Here is a 14,845-nt window from a genome sequence, read left to right as displayed (position 1 = left end):
GAGTTTTTATGGAGGCTTTGTTACATAGGCACAATTGATTAAATCATTGGCCATTTGCAACTGATTCAACCTCCAGCCCCTCTCCCCTCTCCAGAGGTCAGGAGGGTGGGACAAAAAGTTCCAACTCTCTAATCACATGGTTGATTCTCCTGGCAACCAGCCCCCATCCTAGGTGTGATCCAAAAGTCACCTCATTAACACAGCAAGAGACACCTTTATCATTTTCATCACTTAGGAAATTCCAAGGGTTTTAGGAGCTCTGTGCCAGAAATGGGTCAAAGACCAAATACATATTCTTTATTATAAGTCACAATATCACAGGGAGCCTGCCTGGAATGTGAAAGGGCATCTGAATCACTGCATTTGTGATTGGCTAAAGTGGAGGGAGAGGAAAAGTAGAATGAGATGAGACCAAAGAGGTAACGGAGTTGGGAAGTCATACCACGCAGGGACCTGGATGGCATAATGAGGACGTGGGGTATTTTCTGAATGAAATGGAAGCTGTGGTAGACATTATGCTTTTTGCTAAGTATTTCCCATCTTCTCCCTTCTGGCCTCACGATAGGATTGCCCTTCCTTATCCCTTTGAAGCTATGTGTGGCCATGTGACTTGTTCAGTCAACAAAATGGGAGCAGAGGTGATGTGGTCACTTTCAGGCAGAAGCTTTGAACTAGAAATAAGCATGACTGGGTTAAGTCACGGAGATTTTGGTGGTGTTTGTTACCTCACGGTAATCTAACCCAAACTGACTGATAGAGATTCCAAGAGAGGGTTTTGGGAAGAGGAGTTTTGGCAGGATCATTCTGGCAGCAGGTGGTGTTCAGAATGAACTGAAGGAAGACAAGGTTGGAAGGAGAGAAAGAAGTTTAGAGAGTATTGCTATAATTTAAGTGAGAGATGAAGACGATAGTCCATTGATCGTGGGTAATACCGGAGATAATGAAAAGTGATCACATGCTACATGTGTTAGGTTGAACCACTAGGATTTGCTAATGAATTAGACATTGAGTGGAAAAGAAAGGAGTGAAAGATGACCCCAAGGTTTTGGGTGTGGGCAACTAGAAGGATGAAAACGCTCTCAACCCTCCAAACCACCCCCTCCATGCAACATACACACACACACACACACACGCGCATAAACATTTCACAAAAAGAACTATTTTTTGTTTGGCAGGCAGAATGCCTGAAATTTCACCATTGAAGAGTCAGTCCTCTTGAACAAGCATTGCCCTTTTCAAGCAGCTTATTTAAAAATGAAAATACCCAGTAGAGAGGTTGCTTAATGTGGATTGATTGATTTTAGCAACTTGCAATTCAAAGACACCCTTGAAATCATCCAATCCAAGCATCTTGTTTTATGTGAAGAAACCAATGTCCAGAGAGGTAAATGATCTTGCCCATGGTCATGCAGAAAATTGGAGTTGAGCTGTGATCCAAAGAGAAGGACTCCTGACTCCCAGCACATTGCTCTCTCCACTGCCTCCTGGGCAGCCTGGGCAAGGGGCTCCTGGCTGTGTGTGGATTTTGGAGGGGATGTAGGGAGCAGAGGATGTAAAAGGAGCATTGCCTCATTCACTATTTTGTGTGAACCAGTCCTGAGCAGGACTCAAGGAGTATCTTATTTCAAGGTTGCAAACCCTTCCATCACATTAACCTTGACTTCACTGGTCCTGAGCCAGACCAAACCTGAGAAGAAAAATTATTAAAAGGAACTGAAAAAAATACATCCTGTTCAACTCTGTGTGTGTGTGTTTGACACTTATCAAGCATGGAGCACATTAAAGGGCCTTCTTCCCTCTGTCTTGTTGGTGTATTCCTGCCCCGCCAGCTTTGTGTCACTCTTCTTGCAAAGCATTCTTTGAGCTTCTCCCCATGGGTCGGGCACAGCTAAAAACAGACACTGCCAACACGCCTCTTCGTATCCTAGGACATTGTATCCTAGCACACCAACTAGAATCGTTTGTATTATGCATTTTTTTGTCATGCTTGAAATTTGCAAAGTGCCTGACTATAATTTTTATTAGATTTTTACTGTTAGATGTACCTTTTAAAACAGCTATTTGAAACCATTAACACTGAAACCCCTCTCTGACTTTTGCAAATCTTGGACAACGGGCATTTTTAGTGACTTTGTCTTAGACCTACTCTGGGGTCTAGGGAAGCCAAACCCCCTTTTTAGGTAGTTAGTGACCAGAAGGTCCCCACGCGTGGCAGAGGGTGAGAGGCAACAAGGAGGTTTAGACCTCAATCTCCTCTTCTAAACAGAAGGCAGAGAAGAACCTGAAGAGAAAAACATAGCAAAAGAGATGCACAGCCTTAGAGGCCAAATAGCAACTCTCAGGGCCATTGGGAGCTGCAGGACAGCTTGTAATGTTTACCAGGCCCCAGTATTGGAAAAATGTGTAGAATAAACTGAAATCGTGTTAACTTTTCCTTCTGAAGTTTAAATGAATATCTGCAGTGTATAAAAGCATTGAAGAGTATATCAAAGCTTATAAAAATGTTCACTAAGACAGAGTGTTTCTAATGATTTTGCTTTCACTGGAGAAGAAATGCCCCCTTAAAAAGGCATACTCTATGCTTCATTCCTCTTTTGAAAGATCTGCAAATACTGCACTAGGTAAACTTCCCTTTCTTCCAACCAAACCAATTGTGTCTTCCCCTGCACACGTGCAAGGAGTTTGGAAAGACTGCTAAAGCCACACGTCAACAACGTGACATTATGCATTGCTTCTGGACACACAGCCTCTTTCATATATTAACTGCATTCTAAATTCCATTAATGACAATGCCATATGTGCTATTTTCAGTTTTTACCCCCATTTACTCATTTATTCCACTCTAACAGATCCCAGCTGTTATTGAAGAACAGTGTTTAAGTCCTATTACAACAAAGATTTCTCTATAACGAATGCTCCAAACAATGGCCCATTTCTTGGAATAATTGTACTCAATTCAATTTAACAGCTATTACTGAAGACGAATTTTGCCAGGTACTGTATGTACTTAGCTCTGCTGAGGCAGAGATGAAAAAAGCTGATTATCTGATTTCAGAGGGCACAACACTTGAAATGACAAATTCCAACACAACAAAAGAATTGTGGTTGCCCCTTGAACTTTATTCTGATGGGACACAATATCGAATTCTAAGCGGGGCCGGTGGTTTTACCCTATAGGAATTTTAGGTTATTTTTTTCTTCTTTTTCATTTCTGCAGTGTTTGGTCAGGGGTCTGATGGTTCCTATGTTCTGTCACAGGGATGAGTCCTTCAGGAACTTTCGTTCCTCTGCAACAACACAGATTCACTTACAAGGGGGACTGAGGAGGCCTCCTCGTCACCTTAATCACACTGACCAGGTCTGACACTAGAATATTGGCATTGACACCACATGGCTGAATTAGGATTTATCTGTACCAAGCATATACCAGATGCAGCATTTAACCCCCGCTCCACCCCATCCTAAGACCTTGGGAGCAAAGCAGCTCTCTGTTTCATCCCAGGCCAGTGGGACGACATCACACATGGGAGCTTTTCTTCTTGGGCCTCTTGTGCAGGCATTTTTTCCCTCACCACAAAATGTTTTTCTTTTTTTAAAAAACGAACTTGTTGCTCCAACCGGCTTGGTATCTGGCTCTGGGTCCAGAACTTGAGAGTAAATGGTGAAGTTGAAATGTATTTCTGGATTCTGTGGTTTCAAAGCGGTTATTCTTTCCAAACCCAGGGTGGGCCCTCTGCAAAACTGTCAGGTTGGAGAAGTCTGCCTCTCCCTGTCTCTTGTCACCCCTCGCTTGATCTGAGCAGAAGGAAGTGCGTCTATGGAATCCCATAATGGTGGCTTTATAGGGCACTCACTATGTGCTAAGAACATCCCACAGGGCCTGACCCACACTGTCGTATGTAAACCTCCCGATATTTCCATGTGCATCCCTGACCAGGATCCTCCTCCTCCTCTGAGGAATCCAATGCTCAGAGCGGTTAAGTACTTGCCCAAGGTCACAAAGGTAGTAAACGGCTGAGGCAGGCTGGACTCAAACCCAGGAGAAAAGAATATTGAAGGCCACTGGTCCAATCTCTAGGCCCAGACAGCCTTCTGTCAAATGCCAGCCACATTCTTTATGCTACATAATACAAAGGCATGCTACTTTCTAAAAAAGACAAAGAAAATTTCTCGGAAAAAATATAACTCGGCTCCAACAGAGGTATTCCCAGTCCTGGCATCACATCATGTAAGCCCAGGACTCACTTCTCCCCTGGCATGGGGACTCGAGCCCTTGCTGGAGACATCGCGGGTGCAGGCAGCAGGAACATACACTGCTCTGCGGGGCCAGAGAAGCCTGTCTGTCAGGAAGATGCCTTCCCCTAATGCACTTCCTCCTTAATGAAAATAACATTTTGAAAGTAAAATTATACAGTGTGTAGAATAAACAGTACAACAATAGCTGTGATTAATCTGTCAGAGATTGTATAATGTGATGCTAATAGGAAGAAATAAACTCCAGTTGAAGATCAAAGTCATCTCTGCACATGGGGAACTTTTAAAATTAGAATGCCGATGCATGGATCTCCATACTGAAAGAATGAGGGATGAGAGACAGCCTGAGGACCTTCCACCACCCAGAGGAGCTGGGAGCCTGCAGAAGAGTCCTAGTCTGCAGCCTCGCCTCCTGTGGTCCCCAAGCATCTGGCAGCCCCTCTTTCTTTAACCTTGTGACAGTCACTCAAGCCTCCCTCAGTCCACCTCGGTACTGCTACAATCCATCCGGCTCAGCCCGTGACCGGGCACTTGGTGGGGTGGCTGTGCACATGGGGCATGTGTGCATGGGGTGTGGTGGAGGAGGACATGCACCCAAGTCTGTGTTGAGCACCCACTAAACAGAGCCTCTCCTACACCTTATGAGCAGGCATCACTTTAATTGACAGGTGTTGGGCTCAATAAGCAAAGGAAGTGGAATTAGGAACGCAGATCTTTCTGGTTCTAAAGCCTGGGCTTTTTTTGCTCCTCTTAGGGAAAGGTATAAGCTAAGGCAGAAACTGTGATTATGCATAATTTACTTACATCCTACAGAAAAGCGAATAGAGTTGAACTGCATGTAAATATGCAGTTAAGCAACAATTAAGAATGGAGCACCTACTGTGTGCAGGCCCTGTGCTAGGTGCTGGGGATGTCATGGCTCCCGCCACCCCAGAGAGAAGCTTGTACGGGGAGAGCGAAGGAGGACAAACAAGCAGACGGGCCTTCATAATCAAGTGTGAATGCCCTGGAGGCCCAATCAGAGGGGCGATGGGGCCACAGAGGAGGGTCCTACCCCAGACTGGGGCCGTCAGGCTGCTTCTAAGTCCTATCTGCACTGAGGCCTCAGAGATGAGGTGGGGTCAGCTTAATGAAGGGGTTGGAGGACAGGGAAAATGTCCCAGGAAGAAGGAAGAGCATGTGCAAAGGCCCAGAGATGAGAAAGCATAATCCATGGATGTCTATATAATTCATCTCTGAACAAAGGAGAAATGACTTCAGGGGTCCCCCACAGATTCTGTGTTCCCCCAAATATCTCCTTCACTCAATTTACAAGTTAGCTCTCCCAGTTTTGAGCCAGCTCTGTTGCCCACCGAAACGCAGACACCTCTGAGAGAACCAGTGGATTTCAGTCCATTTCATCTCAGGGCCAGTGAGAATCCCAGGCTGCTTCCTGAGAGTAGAACTGAGACCTAAGGGTAATCACAGGTCCCCCAGAGGGAGACAATTTTTGCCAGACTCAGTTTGGCAGAAAGGAAGTCCTGCTGGAGCCAAGACGCTTGTCAAAAAGCTGCTCTTTGCAGAGGTGATGCGTGTCCCACATCTGCCAAACCTGCAGCATCGCAGCCAGCAGCTGTGCACCAAGGAGGCACAACAGCAGGACTGCAAGGGGTCCAGGAACCCCCTGCCGCTCCCAGATGGCTGCTTGCTTAACAGGAATACAGCCTGGAACTGAGTGGGACTAAAGGGGCACAGACAGGCTCATGGTGGAACTAAACTAGTAAACTAGCCAGCACCCCTGAGTGGTGTACAGTCTTCTTAGCTTCCAACATACTGACAAAAAATGATTTGAGAGACCCAAGACTTGGCTCTTAAAGAATTTTCCCAAATATCAGTCAGTAAGGTGCAGTACTGAAGGCATGGGCTTTCTAGGAGACCTTTGGGATTACTGCAGCTGGGATGCAAAGAGAAAGGAGGAGTCAATAGTCACCTTTCCATATCCAGAAGAGGATTTTTGAGTCCACAGCAAGACTATGGTTTCGAAAGCCAGGCATTCTCAGGAGAATAAAAAGAGTTTTCTGAATTCCTTAAGCTCCCATTAAAATATTACAAGCCAGGCGCGGAGGACTTGATCGTAGAGTGTCACTATCAGCCCAGGGTGGAGAGAGTGCAGGCTGCAAAGGGAGAGGAGTTCTGCCTGAGAAGAGGAGGAGGAAAGAGCATTCCCCTCCAGCCGCAGAGAGGAGACTGGAAAGGGGAAAGACAGGACAGGACAGGTGACCATGCCCAGGGTCTCATTTTCCCTCACTCTGGGGCCTGCCCTGAAGATGGGTGAGTGTCAGAGAGATAGAGACAGTGTGCAGAGACTGACAGCCCTGACACCTTTCCTGACCTCCAGACTCCTATGTTGCACGTATGCTCTTGAATGTCCCACACGTCCCAGAAAACCCTAGATGGAAGACCTCGGTTTCCCAGCCCACCCACAGGCTCCATCATCAAATGCCCCATCTCCATAGTGGCCATCCCCATTTACCTGGTCAAGCAAATTGGGAAGCCATGGAGATCCAGGAGACCCCTTCCTCTCCCTCATCCCCTCATCCCCTCATCCAACCACTCCCCACATCCTGACAAATTTACCCCCTGAATTTATTTTGAATGCATCTCCTCTCTATGCTTAGGTCCCAGTGCCCCACTCAGGCTGTCATCATCACTGATCACTTGGATCTGAACTTTATGTTTCAATCCAAATAGAGCAAACTGGAAGGAGAGAATGGAAGACTCTAGGGCATCAGGCTAACAATGTGCAGTATAGGGTACTGGTGCCACTGCCCAGATCCCCTCAGATCTGGCTGTTGTGTGCATGCTGATGGCCTTTTTCTACAAGCACCTGGGGACTTTCTCTGGCTGCAAGAGTGTGTTCAATGAGTACAGGAGGCAGACTACCAGTGGGGGGTAGGGAGGGATTATTCTCCTCTCCCCAAAAGAGCCTTCAACCAATTTTGAATGGGAGTTGGTGGATAAATACCCCAGCTCCCTCACTCCTCATGAGAGATGACACTGAGGAGTGACCATTCTGCCTGGACAGGCGGAATGATTATAGACCCCAGGTGGTCTCCATATCTTCCATGATTTAGTCTCTCCTTGACTTCACCCATGACTGCTCTGGCTTCATCTCCTGCCACTTCATGCCCTATTAATTCTGAACTGACTGCAGCTTCCTGCATGCACCATGCTGTTTCACACTTGTACACCTTAGTTTCAGCTGTTTCCTCTGTCTGAAAGGATGCTCTTCCCAACATTCTTCCCTGGCTCTTACTCACGCTTCCAAGTTTAGGTCAGGCAATACCTCACTTACAAATATTCATTAAGCATTGGTTCTGTGCAATACAGAGGGCTGTCGAAGTACCTAGAAAGGGCCCCCAGTCCTGACTTGGGGGATTAGGAAAAGCACCCCATCAGAAGTATCATCTAAGATTCTAAGAGATGAGTCTCAAAAGAAGAGGAATGGGTCAGATGAAGAGGGCATGATAGTTTCTGAGGCACTGGAAATGGCATGCAGGGCCCAGAGGTGCCAGCACAACTTGCTAAATGAACTGAAAAAAAAATTCACCTAGGCTGGAGCTGTAGCAAAGGAAAGAAAGCAGCAAGAGGGGAAGATGAAGCGGCATGAGGGCCAGATGACACAGGGCTTCATAAGTCCACTTTAAAGAATATGGAACCGACGCTAGTATGATGCGACAACAATGAAGAGTCCCTGAGGCTCTAAGTTGGTCAAATGCTCCATCCCGTGAGCTTGCTTATCTTCCCTGGGATATGTCTTATCAGTTATATATCTGGTTCCCCATGGGATAGCAAGTTCCCATATGATAGGGAACATTCCTTCTTGATCTTTGTTTCCTTGTACCTAACACAGATCCTGTCCCAGAACAGGATCACAATGAATGCACAAGCTAGACCACTGAAGTGACAGAGAGCCAGCCAGGACACAGTGGAGCCCACCTATCCCAGACTCCCCCACAGGAGCATCACAAAGGAAGGCGTGAGGCTCCTGCCTGCCTCAGCACCACAGAACCCTAACTGTCAACATAGTGCCAGGTGACAGGAAAGAGCAGCTTCGATGCTCTACAGGCAGAATTTGATCAGTGGGGGGCCCTGCCCCAGGGCATCTCTCGGGTGGCCCCAACAGGAAAGCCCTGACGCCAGGGCTGGTGGGAGCTTCATAGTGAGGATTTGGATGAGGACTGGGGAGAAGAAGCAGCCCTGTGGAGGCTCATGAGGAGCACTGAGGGCTTGCCCTCATGCCAGAGCAGCAGGAGAACCACAGAAGTGACTGAAGTCAGCACCCACGAAGACCCAAGCTGGGCTGTCCACAAGGCGGCCATGGGGTCATTGGAGGCCCTGTGGGGACAGAGCTGGACCAGTCTGAGAAGCTGGAGGCCCACAGCTGCCTGGATCAGGAGAGCAGAGGATAGAGGATACTCTGCTGGGGGCCCACTCGACTCTCCCGGCAGCTAGTGAGAGCCCTGCCCGTGTCACTGTGGCCGGTTTCTTACCGGTCTCACCCTCCTTTCCAAATCGAGCTCGCTGAAATCACAATTTCCTTTTTATGGGTCTGGTATGTAATGTACACTAGATAAATATTTATTAAATGGATCAAGCAACATACTAGAATTTAAGTTCCACGTGGCTAGAGGCTGTTCTGTTCACTTGCTGAATCCCCAGCACCTAGGACAGGACTGGTGCACAGCAGGTGCTCAGCAATTACTTAATATATTTAATTATAGAATTATAAGTAATTACAGTTACTATGGCTCAAAGAGGATGGCTCTTTCTCCCAAGGTCACAGCACCTTAGTGGAGAAATAGGATGGATGAGTAAACCTCCCCAGTTCCCAGCTGGTCGCTTTCCTGGGCTGCAGTGCCCCCGCTGGAGAAGAGCTGAACTGCCCTGAGCCCACTGCGATTCCCAGACCTGTTCCAATGGTGAGATCTGCCTGGCGACTGCCGCTGGGTTATGACCCAGGACTGGATGGAGGTGCTGAGGGTCCGAGGTGGCATGGCAGCACAGTCCTTGCTAGAGCCTGTGCAGGTGGTCTAAACCAGAAGAGAGGTAGCACTTTGCACACATGGACACTCAAAATGCTAGTGACTCAGGAGCCTGCGTGAGAGGTCAGGGCTGAAGTCGGGGGTGGAATCATAAGATTAGGAGGGAACACCTGGAAGAATGAGAGCAGAGAAGAATGTAAAGCCCCAGGACTGAGGCGTGGGAGGCATATGCATGCTGAGGGCAGACGGCGACATCAGAGGGAGATGGTAGGCCAGGACAGTCACAGAAGCCTTGAAGGGAAAGTGTTAGATGCAGGAGGTCCTTGGGAGAGGAGGCTGAGGACTGGCAAAGTCCACTGAACTTGGCTGAAAGGAAGAGGAGGCCTGGGGTTTTACAGCAAGAGCTTCATGGCTTGGCTCAAATCTCCACCCAGCCAGTTGACCAGCCACGAGTGACTTAGGCTGAGCCAGAGACTTACCTCTTAGAGCTTCAGCTTCCTTATTTATAAATGGATGATACCTACTGTTGGGGCCTGTAAAATGCTTTGCCCAGTGCCTGAATCAAGGAAGGCACTCAATAAATGCTGTGATTATTATGTTGGTGGCAGTGTTGTTACTGCAACTGGTGACCTTTAAGAAGAAAATATCAGTTCAGTAGGGGGAAGGGAAGGGAAGGGGAAGAGGATGGGAACCAGATTGCAGGAAGTTAAGGGGAGCCAAGGAAACGGTGGGTGTAGATCACTTTGCTGAGGAATTTCATAGTGAAAGGAAGTTGAGAAATCCAGTGGTTGGGCAGCAGGAGAGCCAGCAGTTTCTTTAAGAGAGAAAAAGCAAGTGGAGGCTCACAGGCAAAAGGGAGGGAACTTGTAGAGATGGAGAAAGCCAGAAGCAGGCCCCAGGAGTGTGCAGGGATGGCCTCTTGGAGGAGAAGCAGGAGCCCGCCCCCAGCGACTGCCAGCCCCGTGTTCTCTGCACCCTGGCCTGCCTGTGTTCCTTTACCAGCCTCCCCCCAGAGGCCCTTGAGGTCTTTCCCTCAGCCTCTTTCAGAGAGTGTGGCCGAAAGCAGGCTTGCCTAGAGGTCAAGAGGCCAGAGCTCTGGTCCTGACCCAGGCCATTTGTACTTGGCTGAGCCCCTGTCCTTCCTGAGCCCTTGTGGCCTTCTCCATAAATGGAGCGATCATCTTGGTGATTCTGTAACCATGTCATCTCACTAAGCATTATAAAACATTTCCTCTTCTGAAGTTTTTCTCCACTCTGATTAGAAGGAAGGAAAAAAAAATCTCTGAGCTGAAGCTATCACTTCCTCCCGCAACTGGGACAATATTTCTGTTTCACACGTATTGCGAGCAGATCCGGCGATTCCATCAGTACTGGCAGATCGCTGCTGAGCCACCTGGTGTTTTAAATAGCATGTGCACTTTGTCCTGGCCTTCTGGAACGAAGCAAGAGAGAAGCAGGAGCTTTGTGCTGGGCAGAGTGTTGCTGTGGATGAGGCACTCAATGGCTGCAGGCTTCTGAATCCTCAGAAATAACAACAATTACTGTGCACACCACAATCTGTCCTCCAAGGCAGCAAATGCATCAGCTGCTGGTTATTTTGATACCCTGGATAAAAAGCTCTTTCGAGAAAATCTAGTGCAGAAAAACATTCTTATCCTCTGCTTCTCTGCACCATTCCCTCTGCCCACTGGTCTCTCAGCTGTTTCTCATTCCTGTAAATGTAGTGGTCCAGGCCTTAAGGTCCTTCTCTCAATGACCCAGGAGAAGGACATTTCCATCTGGGCCCTTCATGAAAGTCAAGGAGGCAAGAGAAGAGACACCTGGCTATGGTCTCTGTGCAAAGGCCAGCCTGATCTGGAACCTGCCAGAAACCAACCCAATGTGGATGGGTTGTCTGACAGCCACAAATGGCTCTGAACATTGTTGGATTCAGGCAGCATTTACTGAGCACCTACAGGGCCTAACAATCCAGCCCCCACTAGAACATGAGCTCTCTGAGAACACTACCTCAGCCATCTCACAGGGCCTAGCACATACTAGCCTCTCGATAATTAATCTTCACAGTGTTTGTTTTTTATAGGTTCTTATTTACTCAAGATCCTTAAAGTTCAGGGACAGAAACAGAGCCAGCTTAGGATGGAAAGGAGCTCTTATTAAAGCAACATGTGTCATCAGAATATGACCGACAATTGGGGGGCAGGCATCTCGGCTCCTATGCTGCTTACATCATTTTTACATTTCTCTCTTACACACCACATGAAAAAGAACCACAAGTGCCCCCAAATCCTTTTGTCCTTCTGGGTGACGCCACAAGGACATATGCAAAAGCTCTGCATTCAACAACCAAATTCTCTGTTCTTCTAAAATTTTCAGCTTCATCCCTAGATCCTCGGGCAGCTATGATGTAAGGCTTAGGGCTGGCGCTTTCAAACACATTTATACGTGACATGATTGATGAATGAATTTGTCCTGTTGTCAGGAAATTCCTTTGTTTAATTGACGATGATAAATTTCCTAATGGATCATGCAGTATCTGATGTGACCTCTGCAGAGAGGGGCATTTACAGTGTCCCCAGTCGCCTGCACTCACCTCCAAAGTATGTTCATCCACCAGTCTGTATCTGAATAACTCAGAAGTGGATGGGTCCTTGCTGGGAAATACGAGGCTATGCCAAAGCTAAAGCTGACTTCAGTTCTGGGGCTTTCCTCCTGCCTCATCCTTCTCAGAGTATGCATCAATGGGGTGAACTTAGGTATGGGGACAAAGGCGAAAACAGGAAGAACTGGAGACTGCAGACCAATCTGTGTCAAGGGAGTTGGAAGTGCCTAAGCAGGGCCTTGCTTGCTCAAGTGCCCTCCACTGGAGGTAAAGGGCCACCGTTGGACTTATAACAGGAACTCCCATGCCTCACTAAATCCTGGCACCTAAGAGTGACCTTCCCCTGAATTGTGCTGGCATGGCTTCACCAACAAGGGAGACTCACTTCCTCTCCCTGTCTCTGCCTCTCTGCCTCTCTTCCCACTTGGGTCCTCCTTCATGGCGTGGGGCACAGGGTGAGGGGTCAGCATGCAATTTGCTCAAGGAAGGAGGGAAGGCATCTGACTGAGCTCAACACCGTAGGGAGTTGGCATGTGAATTTTCAAAGCCTAGGAATCCCCCAGAACGTTATTACAGTTACTGATGCACACCTGGTGAAAACTCGGACTTCAGGGGTACTTCTGCCTTGCTAGTCTGGGGCTGAGGTGGGAAAGGGCAGGCCATGGGTCAGGTAAGCTCCCCTGTCAGGCTCTGAATCCATGGAACACAAGAAATCTTGGAGGACCAGTCAGGAGATCGGCCTCACTTAAAGTCCGCACTGCGGGGATAAACAGGAATTTGGGTAGGGCCTGGGGTGGCGCAGAAGGCTGGCTGTCCATAGTTTAGAGTCATAGACCCCTTGCAAAACTGATGAAAGCTGCAGACTCGCTACTCAGAAATATGCACGCACTACACACATACAAATTTGCCTACAATTTCAGAGGGGTCAGGGACCCCAGGAAGCTTCCAGAATCCAGGGCCTCAAGTTAAGGTCCTGAGTGTAGATCCTGACGCCTAAGTCCTCTGCCCCTTGTCCCCAAGCCAGACTCGCCCCTGCCCGGGGGTCTTCTAGCCGGTTCCGGTTCTTGGAGTCCCTGCACCTGTCCGGAGCTCCCCTGGGTGCTTGCTTCTCCCGGCGTGACGGGAAGCGTCCTGGGCAAAAAATTCTCTCAGCTTCTCTCTCCGCTGTGAGGAGCAGCCGAAGCCTGGGGTTCGAAGGGTAACTCCAGGTGGACCCCCGAGATGTTGGCGGCAGGCAAAGGAGGGGGAAGGGCAGGGACGTGCGGGAGGCTCCGGGGAACTCCGCCTACCCCCAGCCTGGTGGCGTCCGGGGCCAGCCCCACCGCCTGGTGCCCCAGAAAACCGGCGTCTGTGCTTCGCGCGCGCGGCCCCTCCGGCCCCTGTGCGTTTCTCTTTGACCTCTGGAGGTTTGAATCCTTCCCTGGCTGGGTCGAGCCGGCTCTCCTGGGAGCGATTGATCTCTGGGCCCCAGGACCCCCTACAGCCGGGCACCTCCGCGCAGCCAGAGCAGGTGCGGGGCTGGGGCCGGAGAGGGTTGGAGTGGGGGGAAGGATTTGGAGCGAGTGACTCAGGAGTCCGGGAGGAGGGGCTAAAATTTCAAGAAGCCTGTGTTGAGCAGCTCGGCGCTTCGGCACGGCAGAGAGCGCCGGGAGCCCGAGGGGAGCGCAGCGGTGAGTCAGGCTGCCCCGAGCCGAGCGCCGAGAGGGGCGCAGCGCGGGCAGGGGCGCGGGCCGGCGTGGCTGGGCTCCCCGGGAAAGAGTGCATGCATCCCGTTCTGGCTAGATCTCCGGGCACCCCTGAGGCTCCCGCAGGCTGCAGTGCAGCTGTGAGACGAGCGTCCCGAGTGGGTGCAGGAGCGCGGGAGCCTGGGGGAGCGGGCCAGGCGGGGGAGCAACGCTCTCTCTGTAGTGGAGTTCCCGGTCTCCCGATGGCCCGAAGTCCGAGAGGCTACCCTGGCGCCTGCGCTAGACTACTAGCTCCAGGGCTAGCAGGGAACAGCGCGCAAGTGAGGGAGAGCGAATGAGCGTGGAGAGAGGGATGCGCGGGCTTGCGAGCGCGCCGGCCCGGAGGAGCGGTGGTCTGCGCCGCGGAGGGCGAGTGCACAGCGCGCGCGGGCTGGGGTGAGCGCCGAGTCTCAAAAGTGCTACGCTGCCCCCAGGTAAGGGGGCGAGCCGGGCAGGGCGCACTAGACCTGGTGCAGGGAATGGAGCAAGGGTCTTCGGGCTCCTCTGCGCGTCGCTGGAGGGCTGGGAGTCCCAAGGGAGGGCCCCGGGGCTTGATAGGGGAAGCCTGCGCGCCCAGGGACCCCCAAGGAGCCGCGGTGGACCCAGGTCGCCAAGGATCGGCGCTGCTACTTGGGTCACACGCCTCAGCTCCAGCTGTCTGCTGCCAGGTGTGGGAGACGCTGGCATGGAGGCGTGGGGCGGGACGCGCCTTGGGTCCAGGCGGCGAAGACCTAGGGAGGGAGAGAGAGGACACAGGGGTCAGGGAGCGGCATCTTTGAGCCAACGTAAACAAGCGGCTTCGCTCTGTTTGATTACAACTCTCCTTCCTTCAAGAAAAAAAAAATCTTTGAGATTCTCATGAAAGGTGTTTTCTGCTTGAACTTTCTCTTCTCTTGTGACTTGAGAGATTAAAAAAGAGCTTGCTTGCTAGGCTGGTTTTTCCAAGTTGTTCCAGGTTGGAAGTTGTACGTTTGAAGGATAATTTATGGGTGTTTCGTGAATTAAAGTGTATTACAGCAAAGCCTTTTGGGTGCTGTGGGTATTAAGGAAAACTTAGTGCACGTTCCCAGCTGAAAACCAAAATAGTGCTCTCCTGGGTGCCTCTGCCCCATCTGTCATCTGAGGCCAATGGAAATCCTGGAGAAAAGGCACTTGATTAATTGTCCTGGCTCCATCCTCTAGGCGCACCCAGTGCCAATGCCAGTCCCTTCCTCCCCCCCACACACGCATGGCCAGCTGCATTC

At 49.9% G+C, this 14,845-nt stretch overlaps 1 protein-coding gene across 7 annotated transcripts in view; it reads left to right on the top strand.

Moving 5' to 3' along the window:
- NGF (nerve growth factor) overlaps window positions 1–14,845 on the top strand; it is a 149,975-nt gene that overhangs the window by 86,574 nt on the left and 48,556 nt on the right. Inside the window, exon 1 of one of the 7 annotated variants that reach the window (XM_014848248.3) lies at window positions 13,213–13,547. The exons of 5 other annotated variants lie outside the window; for them this stretch is intronic. The gene's annotated coding sequence lies outside the window, so the exon portion shown is untranslated. Of the gene's footprint in view, window positions 1–13,212; window positions 13,548–13,892; window positions 14,036–14,845 lie in introns of those variants that run through there. One more of the 7 variants, XM_014848246.3, reaches the window with a different exon arrangement.

The sequence above is a fragment of the Equus asinus genome, chromosome 16 (genome assembly GCF_041296235.1).
Source record: "Equus asinus isolate D_3611 breed Donkey chromosome 16, EquAss-T2T_v2, whole genome shotgun sequence".
NCBI classification, from domain to species: Eukaryota; Metazoa; Chordata; class Mammalia; order Perissodactyla; family Equidae; genus Equus; species Equus asinus.
Note: the sequence above shows the minus strand (reverse complement) of the source record. Positions and strands in the feature narration are given on the sequence as shown.